This window comes from Amborella trichopoda, chromosome 7, assembly GCF_054954075.1.
Source record: "Amborella trichopoda isolate Santa Cruz 75 chromosome 7, AtrichopodaSantaCruz75HAP2 v2.0, whole genome shotgun sequence".
In the NCBI taxonomy this organism is placed as follows: Eukaryota; Viridiplantae; Streptophyta; class Magnoliopsida; order Amborellales; family Amborellaceae; genus Amborella; species Amborella trichopoda.
The window spans coordinates 40,814,928-40,836,405 of NC_142342.1; the positions used below are offsets into that span (position 1 = coordinate 40,814,928).

The window sequence follows — 21,478 nt, forward strand, 5'->3', positions numbered from 1 at the left end:
TTAAAAATAGTGAAGATGTAGTCCGTTGAGCTTTGGATCTGTGGACGTAAGGCTTCGGCCTGAACCACGTAAATGTTGTATTATCTCTTCTTCTCTCTCCATTCTCCATTCAATGTCTGTGCATGTATGCTCCCATGAATTCTAACACCACGAATTCTATCATTAACAGATAAAAATTATGATAGTGTCTGCTGTATCAAAGATAAATGTTTTTCAAATTGAGTTTGATAATGCATTAATATAAAGCAAGTGAAACAACTACATTGCTTCAATGTTTATTCAAAAGTTGAATTGGGAGGCATCTATTGAGCTGCTAGATGTGATATCATTTCCCAACTCTTGGTCATTATACAACTCAGTGTCTTCAAAATTAATCGGCTCCATGTCCTTCTCTTTTGAATTTTTTTTTCATCTTCTAGGTAATTCAGAGCGAATAACAGTCCCCTACATGTTTTTTCAAATGGTTTAGGAGTTAGTTTTGTGAAGGTGTTAGTAGAAATGGAATCCGCAACGAGGTTATTAGGGTGTCGGGTTGCTACCACCATGATTCCAGCCCCTTTCTCTTCTAAAGTTGGTTGCAGGTAAAGGGTCATCCTTATGACCACAAATCATGCAACATTTGAGGCTCAAGCCTGTTTCATTTTCCAGTGCATGCTGCATTAAACACACTCCAATTTCTTTCACAGACTGATGCACTACAAGTTTGACTCGAGATTCTAGCAGCTATTTTTTTGCAATACTGGAAATGATCCACCACACATCTCACACCGCATTCATGGAAATTACTGTCAATAAATATTGGAAGTCGAAATAATAAAGAAAATTACTAATCGCAAAACAATGAGTTATGAATTAAATACTTCTATGATTTGCAGTAGTCACCATCTCAATGCCTATGCCATCAAAAGCTTCTGGGTCATGCTGCTAGTAATCAATGAGTTCCTAAGATTTAACCCTCTTTTTGCCTGGTTCCATCCTACCAATGACATAATCTATGTACCTTTGATATCCTTATCTAACTTTATTGTTCCATTATGCATGAGATATGGATTTAAAAATGTGACAACTACATGAATTTCTTTAAGCATTAATTCATATCTGGTCTTTAATGAGTTTCCCTAGATGAGCATAATCAGTTGGAATACCTTTGGAGCATTCATGTACAATTCCTTTTGCTTGTTGCATGGATGCAAATACTTAAAGTCTTAAACCATTGTTGACCTATCTGCATATACCATCCATAGAACACTCATTAATGGCTCAACCACAGATATCACATGTCTTGCAGCATCCTAAAATTTATTGTCTTGCATACACTTTGAAACTACAATACCATCCATGTTTATGGTGACAATCAATTCTCTCAATTCATTTGATACAACTGTAAACCTCAAAGATTGTTCTTCTCTTAAAACTGGCTAGGGGCATAAAAATTGGGTAGTGATTCTTGTCGCCCCAAACCTGTGTAATTTCTTCCCTTTGTATCAAATCGGATCCAACATCTATCGGTATTTATAAATTAAATTTTTTATATTTCGGGCCCATCCATTATTGTCTTTGCCCATGATACGTTATCAATATCATCTAACATCAAATCCACACAATGTGCGCACATGATATCCTAAATATGTATGGTGTTTTACTTCAATTATACTCCAAACAAGTAGAAGTTTGAGGCATTATCAATAACAAGTCGATTGAAATTAAGGTCCAATTTATGCAATTCATCATCATCATCATAACCTTTTCCCAACTACTTGGAGTTGGCTGTCGAATTTATTCAGTTATTGATTGTAAAATGTCAACCAAATACTGCCCAAGCCACCAACAATATTAACAGATATTAGGAAAACAATCGCCTTTGGCAAGTTGCAATCACATTAATACATGGTCGATGTTTCGAATCATGGCAAGTATTAGACATTATACTTCACCCACTTAATCACCAAGAGGCTTTTACCTCCTCAACATATTGGCATACTTGACTTTTCAAATTGTTAAATAAGGTGGTTCTCATAGTTTTAATGCTGAGAACATAGACTGGACCATAATTTGAAGTGGCTTCATTTGCAGCTCGATAATCTATTGACTTCAACATATTCAAGGAAGTATTATTCGCAATTAAAATCCTTGCTACAATTAGATCTTATACTTTTTTAATCTTTCTTATTAAATAATGCAGGATCAAATTTTAAGCTTTTGATGCATTTGAAGATGAACCAATATGAGATAAATTATTTTCATTTGTAGAAGACTTTAAAACTGTAAGAAATTTTTTCTACTTGGCTCTAAGTTTTTGCCTCTATTTCTTGGATGATTGCTTCAGCTACCTTATACACATCTTCTATAACCAATAGGAATTGATTTACTTCCTTTCTTGCAGTGCATGCCAAATGACATTTGAATCATGAGTTAGCTTTTTGAATGTATTAGTGGGGTGGTGTTAGTGGTGAGAATGGAAACCACAACGTGGTGATTAGGGTGTCAGGTGCTACCACCATGACCCCAAGCCATTTTTGAGATGCAAATTTTGCATATTGTATCCCCTTGGCATATTTCCACTAAACAATTAATTTCTATTGGAATCTATCGAGTGATTGTTTCAAAAACTAGCAAACTTTATTAGATTATCCGATATCAATAAGAGAAGATGCATATATTTATTTTTAGATGAAAAACCTATTCTAAAAGAGCATGAACAAGATAGCGACATACCTATTCTATGATTGTATTAGAGATAAAAACATATAATCCCCTCTTTGTAATTGTTATCCCAAATGAAATTTCAAGTCCATGAAAATCCTCCAAGTTAAAAGAAAAAGATATTCAATCCTCTAGATCTTTTTCATTGTCCTAATTACAATATCTATCTATTTTCTTATTCTGATCCATGACATTGACACCCAAGAAAATCGCTCTCTTTCTCTCCTTTTTTTGCCTTCAAACACCTATCTCTCTCTCTCTCTCAAACTCCATCTTTCACTCGTCTTGTGAACCTCACAACTAGGTTAAAAGAGGTATCTCAAGTTCCCCTTATATGATGGAGTTATTAGAGAAAAAGGATGATAATTTCAACAGTAAAAAAATTAAGAGATGTTAAATGTCGTTTTATTTTAACTTGGAGTAGGCCCGCTTTCCATGAACCCGAGGGTTATTTTGGATTATAATTATAGAGAGCGGGTTACACATTTGCTCCCTTGTATTTAATATTGATGCAGAGGTTCAATATATGGGCCTTTATTTGTCAACTAGAATGAATGTGTGCTTGAGAATTGAGACATAATAAGCAAAGAAATAAAAAATGGAAGATGGAAGAGTGGGAGACCAAAAAACCATGGAGATGGGGATTAAGAAAAAATGAAGATCGAGGAAGCTTGGTGTCTCCATGTGAATTGGAGACTCATCCACTTTTAGTTAATAATAATTGATGAAATAGTATTTGTGTATTCTTAATAAGGGCACTTATACTAGGGACCCCCCAAAATACACTATTTATGCAACTTACCCCCATCTAAACCTTTTCTCTCACTTTTTTCCCAAAAGTATACTTTCTATGCAAATACCCCCCAACCAAAAAAGTTCATTTTTTTTTTATGAAAATGCCCTTCCCATACCAAAAAATCATTTGGCGCTGACTATCAGACCCAAGTAGCACATTGCTGGAGTGCACTGTCTAGAACATATACTATCAGAGCGCCTTCGGATATTGCCAGAACACTGTGACTCCAAGACAAGTATTGTCGGAGCACACTGTCAAGAACATATACTGCCGGAGCGCCTTCGGATACTGCCGGAGTGCTGTGACTCCAGAAAAAGTATCGTCGGAGCACACTGTCTATAACATATACTACTGGAGTGCCTTCGGATACTGCCGGAGCGTTGTGACTCCCGGACAGGTATCGTCAGAGCGCCCTATTCAACTGTCGACGCGCCTTGTCTCCAAAACAAGCACTGTCAGAGTGCATTTTGCAAATGCTGGAGCGTTGTCATCTCCAGAACATGCACTGCCAGAACGCATGTGTCTCAAGTGTCGGAGCGATGTCTCTCGAGTGCCAGAGTGCCCTATGCAACTGCCGGAGCGCTGTGGCTCCAAAGCATGTATAGCCAGAGTGCCCTTGAGACTGTCGGAGCGCATTGTCTCCAAAACATGTACTGCCGGAGTGCCCTATGCAACTGCCGGAGTGCCCTATGCAACTACCGGAGCGCTCGATGCAACTGCCGGAGCGCCCTATGCAATTGCCGCAGTGCCGTGGATCCAGACATGTATTGCCGGAGAGCCCTTTGAGACTGTCGGAGCGCATGTCCATAAAAAAAAAGGGGCATTTTGTATAGGGATGGGCATTTCCATAAAAAAAAAAAAGAACTTTTTTGGTTGGGGGGTTATTTGCATAGAAAGTATACTTTTAGGAAAAAGTGAGATAAAAAGGTTTGGATGGGGGTAAGTTGCATAGATAGTGTATTTTGGGTTTTTTTTTTTTTTTTTGTAATTTCCCCTTATACTATGCTCATGTGGGAGCATACTATACATTTACTCCTTTAAGCAAAAGCCTTACTTAAGACGATTTTGTCCATCTGAAATTTGGGAACTACCTAAGAATCACTAGATGAATATTTTAAAAATAATTACTATAATTATTTCCAAAAGAAAAAAAATTAGATTTTGAGTTATTTACCTTTATATTTTACCCCCCTCGATGACCTCAATTCAATCTTGATTTCGAAATTTTTTTTATTATGGTTAGTGGGGCTACTAAAAATTTCCTAGATACAATTTAATCCAATGGAGTATATGAATAGCATGTGCTCCCATGGGAGCACAAAACCTTTTGGCATTTGGAAAAGTTCAATAAAAATATATTAAGATAACGCTTAGGCTGAAAAAAATAAAAAAATAAAAAGTAAAGCCACATCTCGAACAAAGTCGAAAAACGTTCAATCCATAATCTTGACGTTGACCATTATGGACATAAAAAAGAATAAGGTCGTATTATCTAGATCGCTTATTTTAAAGTGTTTATAAATCTATGAGATTTGTACTATTTTTTGATCTACAAAATTTATAATGGGCGATAGAAAGAAATTTAGAGCCATCACAAGTGTTTCTCATTCCCCGATATAAGTTTTAGTTAAAGCTTTATTTATTGGTACAAGTTTATATAAGGTTGCAACCTTAAAATGTAAAATCACAGATGCACCTAAAAAATCCATCGAAAATATTGTTTTAATGTTGAAAAAACTTTATAATCACTTATCATGACATTGAGATGTATGACTATGAATTATTATTTTTTTGAGTCCAGAAATAGTGCATCTTGTAACATATCATCTAAACTGTTTATATTCAAGATTTTCATATATTTATAGATCTACTTGATTTTAACCATTTTTGAAATTTAAAATTTTCTAATTGGGTATGAAAATAGATTTTAAGATAATACTAAGAATTTTTTATAACAAAATTATATGTTATGATAAAATTTTAATGTGCGTCTTGATTGGATTGTATAAGGTTTCACCCTCATATAAATCGCACCCTTACTTATTTAGTTATTTATTTGTGGGAAAGTTTTCTATGTTCTATCTTCTCCCACGTTTTAACCTTTGATTTAAAATAGAGGGATGAGATTCGTTCACTCAAGTACGCACCGGTAACCCATTTGAAATAGCCTACAGTAGATAGAGAAAGCGAGAGATGGTAACCCATTTTTAAGTTTAAAGAGAGAGAGAAAGCACGGGAGAAGAAGGGAGAAACACACAGTAAGATGGTCTATTCCACTGAAAAATTATTTCACTTTTTGTTTTTGTTTGCTTGAACTCTGATTATAGGTTTTATCTCCTCGCTTTTTCCTTTGCAATAAAAGCTCTGAATCTCCATTAATGGTGGAATTTACAAAAGGAACTCCCTGTGAATTACAGCTCTGCAGCTTCATTAAAATAAGCCTTCTTTATAGCAGAGCTTGTTCTTTGAGAGCTACTCTGAGCTTCTTTAATGACGGATTTGCAGAGGAAGCACTGAAACATAGGCAAGGGCTGCATTGCGGAGAAGCTGAGCTCTGTTAATGGCAGATTTGCAGAAGAATCTTTGAACAGGGGGGACCAATCTTACTCTTTTGTGGAGAAATGCATTGAGTTTTGTAAGAACAACTTGAAGCTTCATTAATGACGGATTTGCACGGGAAGCTTTGAACAGAAAGGTCCAGGCTCACATTTTTTTGCAGAGAAATGAATTGGGTATGGTAAGAACAGCTTGGAGCTTCACTAATGGCGGATTTGCAGAGGAATCTCTGATCATAGGAGCGAAAATATCGGATTTGCAGAAGAATCTCGTGCTTTCTCTTTCTCTATCTCAAAACCTAAAAATGGGTTCTTGTAGTTTATCTTTCGTCTCCTGAGCTCTCTCTCCTTAAAAATGGGTTACTTTAATCACACTAGTGCCGGCTAATTCAAATGGGTTATCGGTTGATTTATGTTCCTCATTTTGTGACAACTTTAGTGAATGAATATCTGCCCTCCATTTTAAATAGTTAAAAAGGTAGGAGATGATAGAACTTCTATGTAGGGGAAGCATAGAATCGCTTTCCCTTTATTTATTATAAGGGATTGATGTTGTTATAGAAACTGGTTACTCTATAATTGGATGATATAAAATTTTTAAATTTTTTTATATAGTTAGATGATATAGAAATTTTTGTGAACTTTATGACACATCTATGCCATCAAATTTCACATCAAATGTTTGTCATTTTATACTATCCCATCTTCGGATTTTATGACCATTTTCGGTTGCGATTTAACACATACCTAAAATATCATGAAGTTTAATTAGCGAGATTTACCGGGAAAGATCTAAATTATCGCGATTTTATCGGGGATCTACCAAACCCCCGTAAACCTTTGAAACGTAGGGTTTTATCCTTCCAGCTTAGCCGCTTTCAGGGCTCTCACGCTCCAGTTCGATATCATTTTTTCCGGCGAGCTCCAATATTCTGGCGATTTTGGCAACATTTTCCAGCAATGGGCTTGGAGTCTCACAAGAACACAGGTTCTAATCCTCGACTTTGGCTCGCAATACACTCACCTCATAACGAGAAGGATTCGAAAGCTTTCAGTTTTCTCTCTGGTACTTCATGTCTTGAAGCCATAGCTGAGCACAATGCAAGGGTCATAATCCTCTCGTGTTTGTCCTCACTCTGTTCACTTGGATGGGGCGTGATGGCTCCCTCGAGGCTTTTTCGAATATGTCGAAGAAAATGGGGTTTTTGTTTTGAGGATTTGCTATGGCATGCAACTGATTGTTCAGATGCTTGGTGGTGAGGTGAAGCCAGCAAAGAGAAGTGAATATGGGAGAATGAACATAGGTATAGATGAGGGCTCTGTGCTATTGGTAAAGCTATGGAGCAAGAGGTTTGGATGAGTCATGGTGATGAAGTTATTAGGTTACCAGAAGGTTTTCAGTTATTGCAAGGAGTAAGACGAATTCAATTGATTCTTTGAAGAAAAATGAAATGGGTACTTTGAATCAAAATGGAGTGGATTGTTTGCATGAAAACACCATTGCTGCTATCGAGAATCCTTCTAAGAAGATATTTGGGCTCCAGTACAATCCTGAGGTATGCAATTCAATTGTTGATTTTTGTTTTCTTTTCTTCTCTTGTCAAGGTTTGGAATTTATTTTTTGATTATTAATTTGCTGTTTGTTGATGGCAAGAAATCTTTTTATTTCATGGTTTAAAGGGTATTTTGTTTTTGGAAGTTTGGATTCTGATTTTTTTAATATCATTGTTGGAATTAGATTATTTTTAAAAGAAGGTTTGGAATTTGATTATTCGTTCATTATTCATTGATGCAAACCAAAAAAAAAAAAACTTTACTGGTTCAAAGGTTGCGAATGTTTGGAAGCTAAGATTATTTTTAATTGCGAAATAATTAAACATGGAAATTGCAATTTGCGGCTGATTTTATTAAATTGTCTTTCACTTTTCATGGGCAATAACAAAAAAGCTTCCATTCCTTTTTGATGGGGGATGGCCTGAAAATTGTGATCTGGTTCTTTTCCATTTGAACTCTTTACGAGATGAGATAAGGATGGCAGTCATTTGGACACTTTGAATTAGTTCTGCATTAGGCGTTAGATTGTTAAGAAATACGTAATGATAATGTCAAAATTTTCCAAAACTATATTCATTCTTTGGAAAAATGGCCAATATAAATATTTGTTGATCACTTTCACTTTTAATATATTTGTTTTCCATTATACTTTTTTTGGGTATTTGGCCAGTGCCTGAAATTCACAGAAATCAATACAGTGTTTTTTTTTGTGTGGCCAAAACCAGGACAATGGCTTATTACTTGTGATTCAGTACTATAACTAATTTGAATCTATATCTTACGATTTACTTAATTGTGGTAAGGCTCCATCTTTCATCATTTTTTATCACACACACACCTGGTCTTGGAAACCATAGCTGTAGGCCTAGGAAATTAACGGAATGGCTGTGCAAAATTTTTTACATGGCTTAGAAAAGAAAGGTTTTTATTGTGGTAATGGGATATTAGTATTATTATAATTATTAATGTACTTGAATGTTGAAATGAATTCGATACACAGGTATATACCATCGATACCAGATTTCTAAAACTCGGCCGAGGCAACTCGGACTTGGCCTCACCCTATGGGCAAGGCGAGTTTTGGCTGAGTTGGTCGTACACCATTTTTTTTAGTTTAATTATATTAAAACTTGCAACCTAAATCAAATATGTAAAAATGGTTTTTTGGTTGTTACTTACACATAAAGTTGAACCCGTCATGGTTCCAATCCCATTGCTGGCACCTTTTTTACATTGTACTTTGAAAACGTTCTCTTTTTTGGAGTTTAAAAAAAATTGGCCTCCACAAGAGTGGATCCCACGACCTCTTGTTAAGAGATCAATTATAGCGGAAACAATAACTAACACACCCATATGCAGCTTAATGATAAAAAGTGGCACTTTCACTATATATAACTTAATTTTATCTTCATTTTCTTAAAAAAAAAACAGCTGGACTCGGGCGAGATACTCGGACTTGCCTGAGTAAATTGCCTTGGCCAGGGCCCAAGTACTTTGGTCGGTCGATTTTTGGAACTATGATCTATACAAATTACAAAATTAATCCCTCAACAAAATGGGTCTCACAAAATAAAATTGGAGATCACAAGGTATGATTTTTTGAAATCCATCCTTCAGCAGTAAATCTGTAAGTTCGTTGGCCTCATTTCAAGATTGCTGGAATGAGACCCCAACTTTGATAACCATGTCAATAATTTTGTCAAAAATGCAACTTATATCCAAGGGTAAGGGCTCCTGTATTTGCCTATGTAATAATGTTATGGATCTGGTTTTTATGAGTCCCCCTACTCATACTATTCTAATGCTGGCTCCCTCTAACACCCATTTTTGATATAGATCTTGGATCCAAAAGAATATAAAAAATAAAATAAAATTTTAAAACAAATTTTTATTTTTATTTTTTTTTCCTATCCATTGGATAGGAATCTTTAGTGGTGGAGGTTCATCTTAAAGACGGGTGTTTGTGAGTCAGTGGGTTAGTGAGTCCTCTGACTCACAAAACACTTTTCCTAATGTTATTAGGATCCCCTGGAATTTAAAGATCATTATTGGCACATTGCAGTGCAGAAACAAATGTGTCACTGATTTGACATCCCCTTTTTACATGTAAGATATGTGTTTGGGATTTGCATGCACAGTGGATCAGGTGATCTATTATCAATACTTTGTCAAAAATAAGTAGACAACCAAAGCTAAGGTTTAGGAGGAGCAGGAATGCTCCTAAACTGGTGGGACACAGACTTTTGGAGGGGTTATCCTGGTGAGTTGCTTGTCATCATGAACATGCCCTTACTTGCTGGACCCCATGTTAAGTAATCCTCTCCTCTAGGCTTGCAGGAATTCTTGTAAGCCTTACACTAGGCCTGTGAATTCAGCCATCTCCTTGTCTTTAAGAACTCCTCTTCTATGGCACTTGTACCTGAGCCCTCCATGAGATCAACAACTAACACATTGGGGTCAGAGGTGATGGCAAAAAGCCTTAGAGCATCATCATCATTCATCAAAAGCCTCAGATATGTTGCTTTTTATGGTTATGTGTGAATCCAGACATTTGACCAGAATAAGGTCTTCCTAAATCGACTTGACTTCTATCCCATCTCAATCTATGTCTATACTTGTTATTGTTTGAAATCAGTAAAGAATGGGTTCTATCACATTATGATTTGTGAAGAAATCTGTTATGAAGAGTTTGTACCCAATAAATCGTCGGCCAGGGCTGGCTTAAGTCTGCATAAAAACCAAATAAACTTCAGGAAAACCAAGTGAAAATAGGAGGAATGAGTTTTAAAGATTTTAGAAAAGGAGGATAAATAATAATTAGAAAATAAGAAAGAGAATATCCAGAGCTAGTTACAAATCAAACAATAGCAAAGTTAGGGCATCATCTGGAAGACTGGAACTAATATACCCATCAGTTTTATTATAAAGTTAATAGCCCTTAGTCCATAAGGACCTCAAGCAGTCTTAAGAATAACACTAAGTTCTCCATTTGTGTGTGTTCAGGTTCACAAATGTAAGTGTGTCGTCAGTGTGCTGGAGATATGCAATTGTAGGGCCTCTTACAAGAGCCATAAATCCGTTCAGCAACCCACTTCATATCTGCCTTCTAGTGTCTGACTAAATATATCAGCCACCATAGCAAATAGCAAAATGAAACAGGGATAAAGGATCCGCTGTCTAACTCCCTCAGAGCGTTAGAAGTAGCCCTTTGGTGACCCATTTATAAGGACCGAAAATTGGGTTGAAGAGAAGCAACCCTGAGTTTACCTTCTCCACTTAAAAACCGATTCCTGTAATACTCACAATCTAATCCAATAAAGTGCACTCTATGTGATCATAGACTTCTTCTAAATCCAACTTGCAAACTATTCTTGGGGACTTTTCCATTGATGCATTTCTGCACTATAAGCTTGCATCCAAAATTTTCCAATCTATGACGAATGGTTCCTGCTTTGGGAGATTACCTTACTGTTACTAAGCATCTCTCATAGCTAGGACTTTGTTGAGGATTCTATATACATGACCGATGAGTCGAAAAGTTTTAATACTTTCTTATATTTCAGTTTTAGGGATTAATACTGTCAATGAGGCACAGCATTATCAAATGCAGGGTGTTCAGACATTTAGATTTTTTAGTTGCAACTGTCTGAAACATTCTTTGTTGCACACTTACTGCTTCAGCATCTATAACTTCTTGCATAATCTAAAGCCTAAACCCCACCCAACCTTCCAATTGGAAACCATTCCACCACCCTTTGATTCAGCCTTGTAGGCATTTCTTCTAATGATATCAATTCGAACCGAAGTGGGCGGGGATCCTCTTTGTGGGTTCAGTGTCAGTCAGCAGTCAACATAGGGATATGCTTTGATGTAGGTTTCAGGGGGACCAAAAGTTGTTGTTCCTGGGAACTTGGCTTTCCACTCCATGGACAAGTTTTGACAGGATTTTGGTTATCGTGCTTATGTCAGACCATTTGTATTTGAACCCAACTAGCTTAATTTCAATTTGCTCATGTCTCGAGATTAAAGCCTTGAATTGCCTCATGCTGGCTGTTTGCTTCCCTCATTTATTTCTTTCATGTGACCATATTGGACATCAAAGTCCCTTTCCAAACACCATGTGATAGGATCTGAGTTGACCCTCTGATATTATCAGTTCCAACCAGAAATCTTCTCTAGTTCCAGGTGTTTCAGGTCCATAAACTGCAGTTAGGGCCCATTTAAAGTCCTTTCTGAACCCTAGTAGGAAAAACACGAGGAACCCACCCTAATCAGAACTAGTGAGTTACAAATTACATGAAAGCTTACTGAAGCCCCTTGAGCTGCCAAGACAGCCCATTGAGCGGGGTATCTACACCACATTGATCTCACAAGACAAGGTCAGGACATTTAAAATCCATCCCATTACTTCCATTGAGCATGGGTGTTTTCTCCTGTGTTCCTCTGTCACCTCTCTCGGTGACTTTTCTTGCCCCTGGGCATTTTGTAATTGTGTGTGTTCTCTTTTCCATCAATACAATGTTAACAAAATAAAATAAAAAATGGAGGTTCAAACTACGAGAAGTAATTGTTTGACTATCTCAGTGGGGTTAAGTAGCCATGTTCACCATAATTTCAATGCTGTTCATTTTTCTCTTTTTTCAGAATTTTAGAAAACTTTCATGTTTTCTCTTCCAAAGTCTCGGGCTATTTTACTGTCTTTGCCATGGCGTAGGGCTCCATTAGTTGAAGTAGTTTAATCCTGCTATGTCCCATGGGCATGTGGCTCCTATCTCTGGTGTGATGTTTGACTGAGCTGGACCAGTCTTTTCTTTTGAGCCTGCAAACTTGTGAGGTGCATCATCATCCCAGTTGCCTCTGCTTCTCTCCCTCAGCCAATTTCACTTCTTGCTTCTCTGCCGATTCCTTCTTCTTCGCCTAGCGAGCAGCTCTTCACCTTCTGCCCAGTCCATGGTTTCGTGTATATCATCTCTCTTTTTCAGTTTGATAGTGGGACTCCTTAGCACTTTCTTCTGCATCTTCAACATTTATCAGGAACTTGAACCATTGCCCTCTTCTACCATGGTTACTTATTTTGGGATAGGAACACCTTCCTGAGTCTTTATTTTCATGTGGACTGTATCAAATCTTGACCCAGCAGTGGAATTCCTGTCAAAATGTGTTAACCAACAGCACATCATCTGGATTTCACAACACCTCATAAGTCCAGACATGTAGGGGAATTCCCTTGACAGAGATCCACTTGCTGCTTTTTGCGGTACAAGAGCTAGCTGATTCAGGTCTCCAAGGTTTTAGCTTCAGCAGGGTACCCTCGTATCTCCATTGTCCGTGCTTTCAGACCTGCTCAGCATCTCCCAGCGAGTTTAGTTAAAAATGGTATCACCATAATTGAGCCACTTACACATGATTGGTGATGCGGTATTCCAGGTTTTGGAACCCCATGCTACCACGTGTCTGATCTAACGAGGGTCGGAAGTCTCTCTCATATGATCTTGAAACTGACATTAATGATTGACTCAGACACTCTATCAACCAGATTGATGCTGATATTCACTGTGCATGGCAATATTATGCATGCAGTTTACATAACTTTGTTCTAGTGTAGTCTATAATATAGATTGTGGTTTGCTAGTAGAAGTTGTTCTGAACTGGAGATTTAAAATTTGAAACTTTTATGTTTATTTTTATAACTTTTTATAACCAAACTTTTTTTTTCTTAACAAGGTCAGCACCTTTAGAGGTTCTAGATACTTTTGGATATGGGTAACGATTTTTCTATGTTCTGAATGTTCTTATGATTGATGAATTGATGGCAGGTAGCACATTCTCCAAAAGGAATGGAAACACTGCAATGCTTTCTTTTCGAGGTCTGTAAAATAACTGCCGATTGGGAGTTGAAAGATGTGCTTATAGATGAAATTAAAACAATAAATAATGAAGTGGGACCTGAGGATCATGTCATATGTGCTTTATCTGGAGGTGTGGATTTGACTGTCGCTGCTACTATTGTACATGAGGCGATAGGAGACAGGCTACACTGTGTCTTTGTCGACAATGGTCTCTTGAGGTAAACGGAGAAGCTACTTAGTTCATATATTTATTTTTTGTTGAATGAAGAATCTACTAGTGCATCTTTTATTTTTTGATAGGCCTAAAATAGCGCATTAGCAAAATAGTATAGTTTAGGATCCAGTACACTGGGTGCTAATATTTATGGGAAAGTATGCTACCATCCAATAGAGTATGAATCCATTGGGCATTCCTTATCCTGTGAAATGATGGACAATGAAGGAGAGAATGTGGGGCTCACTATTCTGGTCATAATCTATTGTGGATGCTTCCAATCTCTCGCCATAACCATCCATTTCCTTGGACTGTGATGACTCTAATAGACTAACAGTTTTCTGTAGTCCAGTGGCTTCTAGACTTCCAGTATACATCCTGCAATTCTGGGTTTAAAATAAAAGAATCAGATAGCTGTTTTTATGTTGATATTGTTAACATTTGGATGGATGAATGAGAATGCGAGCCCCTCAAAATGTTTAATATCCATTATTTTCCTGGTTTCATTTGTAATGGTTTGTTGTTTTATAGGTTTCAGGAGAAAGAGCGTGTGATGTCTACGTTTCAGGCGGATTTGCATCCATCTGTGATTTGTGTTGATGCAACTGATCGGTTTCTCAGCAAGCTAAGGGTGTGGTAGAACCTGAAATGAAAAGGAAAATTATTGGAAAGGAGTTTATCTCCATCTTTGATGACTTTGCTCATGATTTGGAAAAAAAACTTGGAAGGAAACCCACTCTTTTGGTACAAGGAACTTTATACCCAGATGTCATTGAATCACGTCCGCCACCTGGAAGCGGAAGAACCCATTCCCACACCATAAAGAGCCATCATAATGTTGGGGGCCTCCCAAAGGATATGAAGTTGAAGCTTATCGAGCCGCGTTTGTTGGACAGAGATAATTTAAAGTTTGTTTGCTGTTCATCTCTCTCAATTTCATTTTCTCAAAGATTTAGAGATGTAGTTTTGTGTTGATATGTTTATGCTTTGATGTTTCTCCAGGTTGATCACATATTTGTTGAGGCCATCAAGCAAGCTGGGATCTACGATTCCATCTGGCATGCTTTTGCCGTGTTTCCAAATATTAGGACAGTCGGTGTTCAGGGTGATCAAAGAACTCATTCTTATGTAGTTGCTCTTAGAGCTATAACAAGTGAGGATGGAATGACTGCAGACCGTAAGCTTTTATTGTTATATCTGTGACTTATAATTCATGGGAAAATACATCATCCCTAAATGGAATCAATAAAGCAGACATGATCAGATACTGGCAGTATGCTTAGTTGTATTAACCAAGCTTATGAACTGTATTTTGCATATTTTGTGTGATATCTTTGATTGTTGAAGTAGATCTTTGGCAATATTAACTAATTTTGTGAAATAAATCCTATCTGAAGAGAGTGTTGCTTTAGGCTATGTTTGATTGCACTCAAATATCTGAATATTACAGAATTTGAAGTGATTCAAAATAGTTTTAATACTGAAACTGAAAATACATGTTTGATAGGTCAAAATTGTATCCTCAAGTATCAAGATAAGGGCCTCAAATCTGTATTTCCAAAATTCAAGTACGCCTTCAACAATATCATGTGGCATCTAGTTTTCTCTTCCATCTCTCTTTGAGTATCAATTGGGTCTCTCTTCTCTTTCTCTCTCATCTATCCTGCCCCAATTAAAATCGAAGATGACAAGATGGAAAGGGGTCCCTTTGGGAGACAGTGTTGAATCCTTAAACTCATAGATTGGAATTGGTTCACAAGTACACTTCACCTGCAACTTTCTCTCTCTTATCTTCCAAGCAAAACCCACTCTCATATCCTGGGCCTCCTCTGCAATACCCATTTACATCTTGTCAAGGTTCCTCTCTCTAATACTGAACCAATCCTCTCCTCCTCATTCCCAGCAAAACCCACTTCCATCTTTTAAGGTTTCTCTCTCAAAACTCCAAACCTCCTATTTTCATTGCTTAGATGCGGATCCATTAATGCTCATGGAGACCTCTTGTGAATTCGCTCTTCAAGAACTGGAGGTTGTTAACCATGGATTTGCAGTGGGTTTTGCATCAAGAACTGAAGTTTTTTAACCATGGATTTGCATTGGGTTTTTATCTCTCTCTCTCTCTCTCTCTCTCGAGGCTCGTGGCCCCATTTGTGGCCCTCAACTTTGTCTAGCACTGTAGCTTTCATCACTTATGCTATCATTGGCCATCTTGGTTAAGTTTGATTTTGATGTAAATTGAGTAGGATGATTCTGAATGGACTCTAAGGGGCCGTTTGGATACCTGGAAATATATTGTCTGTGAAATATATTACTGGCGTAATACATTACCTGCAAATGGATTGTCATTGTTTGGGTAGTATTTAGATGCAACCTAGGAAATACATTGTTGCTGTTTGTTTATGTCGAAAAGAAATATGGGAAATGCATTGCCAACATTTTTTTTTTTTGGCTTTATACCCAAAACATGGTTGAGCGTACAATCCCTATTAGTATGTAGTAAACTTTATCCCTGTTAGTATGTAGCTTAAACTTTATCTCTCCAGAAAACTTCAAAAAAAAAGTTTGGAGAAATTTGGCTAGTAACCTAGAAGGCTTTATAACTGAATGAGATGTATTGGAGGAGAAATTATGTTGGGGCATTATAGGAGATTGAAGAGGTAAATTAATTTAAAAAGTTTTGAAAATAAAATCAAATTCAAGCACACTGATTTGACGATTCTCTGTGAGTGAACTCAAGTATTTCGAATTTATCAGCAAACAATAAAGCCCAAAAAATAAACAAACTGATCTTAATAGATAACCTCAAAAAATTAAATCTTGGATATCTAGAAATAAACAATAAATAAACAAAAAATTAAATCTTGGATATCTAGAAATAAACAATAAATAAACAATAGATTAAATCTTGGATATCTAGAAATAAACAATAGCTACAATAGGTTACGAAGATGGGGTTACAGAAGATGGGGCTGTCCTGTTGTATCTTGAGCTAAAACAGGTTATAGAAGATGGTGCTGCCGTTTTGTAGCTTGAGCTAAAACAGGTTATAGAAGATGGTTTACAGAAGATGGGGCTGCCGTGTTTTTGAGCTAAAACAGATAAACAGGGTTATAGAAGATGGGGCTGTCGTTTTGTAGCTTGAGCTAAAACAGGTTACAGAAGATGGGGCTGCCCTGTTTTTGAGCTAAAACAAGTTACAGAAGATGGGATTTTGGGTTACAGAAGATGGGATTTTTGAGATTTAAATATATGTGCGATTCAGTTTGAATTAGTCCCAGAAGATGGGATGGGGCTGCTGTGTTTTAGCTTGAGCTAAAACAGGTTACAGAAGATGGATTACAGAAGATGGGGCCGTCGTGTTTTAGCTGTGATTTTTGAGATTTAAATATATGTGCGATTCAGTTTGAATTAGTGTGTTTTAGCTGCTACTTGAATATTTTTTTTGTGGTTTAGTAGGGGTTGAATCATTGGATTTTTGGGTAGCCGAAAGATTTCCCCAAGAAATCTCGGGTAATCTTTTTCCATTTCCTTACCAGTAAAGTGTACCCAAACAATAGAAATGTCATATTTCCGTGTAATCTATTTTCATGTGATAGATTTTCAGGTTCCTAAACGACCCCTAAAATTTCATGAAGAAGATATCATAGTAGCACGTATGATCAGTGATTTAAAATGATTTAAAAAGCTGACCGTGCAGCGTGTGGGCGGGCGGCTGCTTAGGCGGTCCAGAAGGCCTGGGCGCATCACCCAGGCCTATCCACTAAATTAGGTGGATATCCTTGGGCGCTCGCCTAGGCACCCGGGACCTGGCCTAGGCGGCCGCCAAGGGCTTGTGCCTCGCCCAAGGGCGGAAATGATTCTCGTTGAGGGTATTTTTTGATCATTTTTTTAATATTAAAGTGGCAAAATTGTGAATTTTAGGTTCATTTGAAATATTTACCCATTAGAGCCTATCTTAGAAAGAGAAAACTAGTTTTTGTTGATTTCCATAGGATCGAAGGGTTTTTCAAAGTTACGAGAAATTGATTTAAGCATCACCCATTGATATTAGATTTAGTTTTGGATGTTTTATAAATCCATGAGAGTTTTTTAGAAGATTTTGAGTCCTTAGAAACATCTTAAAGGTGGAAGTTTGGAGATCGAGCAATCAAAGTTATTGATTTTTTTTGATATGGCCTTATGGTTGTGGAGTATGAAGGAGTTGTGCTATGTGGACTTATATATTATACATTTGATGTGCCCTAAACCCCTAATTGTTATGTGTTATACAGTTATACTTATACTATTAGACTATACAAGCATTTTTCTTTCTACTGGGCCACCCAGGTTCTGGGCGCCTACTTATGGTTGTGGAGTATGGAGGAGTGTGTGCTATGTGGACTTGTATATTATACATTTGATGTGCCCTAAACCCCTAATTGTTATGTGTTATACAGTTATACTTATACTATTAGTCTATACAAGCATTTTTCTTTCTACTGGGCCACCCAGGTTCTGGATTCCCACCTAGGCGTTGGGCAGCCTGGACTCTCCTGGCTGCTTAGACGCAGGTTAGTGCTGCTCACAATGTGCTTGGAGAAATGGTATATAGAGATAATCAAGTAGGTACAATAAAGTATATGTCTAGGTAATATATAATCCAAATAAATAAAAAGCCACCAACAATACATTTATTCAAATTTTGAAATATCTAAATATTGAAATTCTATTTTGTCAAACATACCCTTAGTGAATGAGAAAGATTCAATTGTGAAAACTGCAGTACAGGTACCAGGTTGAAGTGCAATGCTGACCTAACCAAAATAAAATAAATTGAAGCAGTTGCCTGTATTTTGACTATTTTCTGTAACTTTTATTACACCATATTTTAGTGAATTCTGATACTGGAAATACTTGCTGAGATGGTTGTTATATACTAGCTATATTACAAGACATAGATACGTGTGTCATCATCTGACATATACAAGTGTCAAAATGCCTATCCCATAATTAGCTTCTTGGACACGACACATCTGTAGATCATTTAGATGAAGAGGGATCCATGATTTTAGGTGATATTAAAATACTTTTATAAGTGAGATTTCAACAAGAAAATTAGTAAGAAATGTTAAAGTTTCTAAATGTCCATGTTTCTAAAGTGTATGACACAAGTGCCATGTCTTTAGCAGCTCAACATGAGCTAGAAACCATTGACATTCATGTCCATGTTATGTAGTGTGCTAGAACCCAATGGACTATGACATAGTCAAAATATGTTGGATTCATTACTGTTCAATACAATACATGATGAGGGAGAGAGATTGGAAGCTACTGGGACTAGGTGTGAACCAAAATGGCGCGCCTTACTTTCTCTCGCTATCATTATCCATCATTTGATTTGCTGATGATGGTGCCAATCCATGAATTTCAATTCGAAAGTAATACATTGCATTGTGGTATACTTCTCCTTACAATTGACGTTCTTGTTTGATTTTAGTGATATGCGGGATCATCGAATGCTATGCCTAGTGAAATTTGAGAGTGGGGTTGGGTACCACCTAAGCGCAAGTTAAAGGTCACAGCCTCCATTCTCATTGACACTTTAAAAAAATTGACTTTTTCCAAGTATGGGTAGGGGCCTATAATCCCCAGTGATCTACAAAAAAAAAAAAAAAATCGTAGTAAATGACTGCTGTTTGATTTGATTTCCTTTCAGGTATAATTTCGCTCTTTCAGGTATAATTTCGATCCCAAGTTCCTTTTGTCTTCAAAGATATGCAACGAGGTTCAAGGTGTTAATAGAGTTGTGTATGACATAACCTCGAAACCTCCATCAACAGTAGAATGGGAATGATATAACGAGCCAAACATCCAAAAAAAGTCCTCCAAAGAGCGAAAGGCGGAAAATATGGAGGGGAAGAAAGATCATTTGGTCATCTCATTCTCTCTTTATGGAACACAAGAAAAATGAGTAGTTTGCCAATGACATATGATGTATTCAGTTTTTCCATGGGTAAAGTCTTCTGCAAAACCGCACAGCGAGATAAAAATATCGATTTTAGATATTAGAAGACCAACAGAAAAGTTTGGAACACAAGAAAAATGGGTAGTTTGCCAATGGCATATGATGTATTCAGTTTTTCCATGGGTAAAGTCTTCTGCAAAACTGCACAGTGAGATAAAAATATCGATTTTTAGATGTTAGAAGACCAACAAAAAAGTTTGGTGGAATTAGTGAGATCTGGCTTGATGTCACAGGTATGATTTTTTATTTGCAGAGTTACGCATAATTATTTTTGATTAATAGTAGTTTTCGTAGGTTGTTAATCATTGAGTTTGGTGTTGTCTCTGCCTCCAATATGAAGTCGCCAGACAAATTCACGAGAATTTCCATTTGGTTTCAGAAAAGAATACTAGACAAATTCACGAGAATTGCAATTGGTTTCAGAAAAGAATACCAGATTGCTTCTAGTTTAAAATATTTCTTGATTGAATTTTATGGATTCTATTGTGTTTTCATTAGACGATAAGTAAAGAGCCTAGATATTAAGAAACAAGTGATTGCAAGAACATGTGGGGCTGGCCACTTATGATGAGTTATGTTTGAAGCTTGCAAATGCCTTATTTTGAGAAGTTGTTGACTTGTATCTTGTGTTGAAGAGGAGTTTTTTGGTATCTTATGTTGAAGAGGGCCAGGCCATTCATGGTGAGTAATGCTTGCGCTACAAAATATTGTTATTTGATTTTCTTTCAAGGAAAACAGAGATCCTTACATGCTAAAAAAAGAAAAAAAATACTCGACAAGTTTGAATAGTAAGGTGTCATTGGGTTTCCTATTGTTTCCTAGCACTTTACAAGTGGATATTTGGGCCTTCTTGTTCCTCTGCTCAAAATCTGATGAATTTCTCGATCGACTTTGCATGGAGGTACGACACTCGTGCAGTCTCTTGTTGACATCTGATGGTTGGGAAGTTTGGAAACTTCATTAGATTTCTCAATTCATTGCTATTTAATGAGTGCTACTATTCTAGGACATGGGGAATGTGTAGTTTCCAAGTTGTATCCCATGGGTCTTCTTCACAAATAGGGTTTAGATGCGTTGAAGGACACACCTACCATAGTGTGTCCACCTTCCAAAAGCCACTTTGGAAATGGGATGAGATCCTAAGCTTCACAGGCTATCACCACGACCACCCGGAAAAAAAAGAACTTGGAGAAAAAAAAAAAGTGTCAATCTTATGCTTTTTAGGGCCATTTGTTTTGATTTTTGAAAGATCAACAGATCTACACTATTTTTGGACCTCCAAATTCATGATGGAAATTGATTTGCTGTGATGTAGAATGTGTTTTGCGTACTAAAATCATTGAAAATCAGGGCTGATGCATAAATTGGACTTGCCAAAACTGTGTATCCAAGTAATATTGGACTTATGGATAACAAATAGATTCATTAACCCCGCCTGCCCCAAACCCCCACTCCCCTGCCCCCCATCTCTCTCTCTCTCTCGGCCCCCCCTCCCCAACCCAACACACACATACACAAAAAGCGCCCCTGGCCTATAAAGAAGCCCAAAAAGAAAGATGAAATTTAAATTTATCAAAATCCATCTAGATTATCAACTATTTAATATTTTGCCCTTTTCAATTGTTCCAATTTATGATCATATATGTTTTCGTCGGCATTTTAAAATTAAATCAAATGGTACAGGTAAAATGTTAAAATACTGCATCTGTTAGGTCTATTTTGATAATTCCTATTTAAAAAAGAATCCAGGAGAAAGCAAGAAAGTCAAGATTCCATCCGTGCCAAGTTTTAGGGTTATTTATT

The 21,478-nt window shown here is 36.9% G+C and overlaps 1 pseudogene across 1 annotated transcript; it reads left to right on the top strand.

The window, feature by feature from the left end:
• Window positions 1-6,898: 6,898 nt before the first annotated feature.
• LOC18422875 (uncharacterized) lies at window positions 6,899-20,283 on the top strand (annotated as a pseudogene). Its single transcript, XR_016058749.1, has 6 exons — window positions 6,899-7,358; window positions 7,391-7,474; window positions 7,546-7,610; window positions 13,425-13,675; window positions 14,203-14,861; window positions 19,387-20,283. The product of XR_016058749.1 is annotated as an uncharacterized LOC18422875 (transcript).
• The last annotated feature ends 1,195 nt before the right edge of the window (window positions 20,284-21,478 follow it).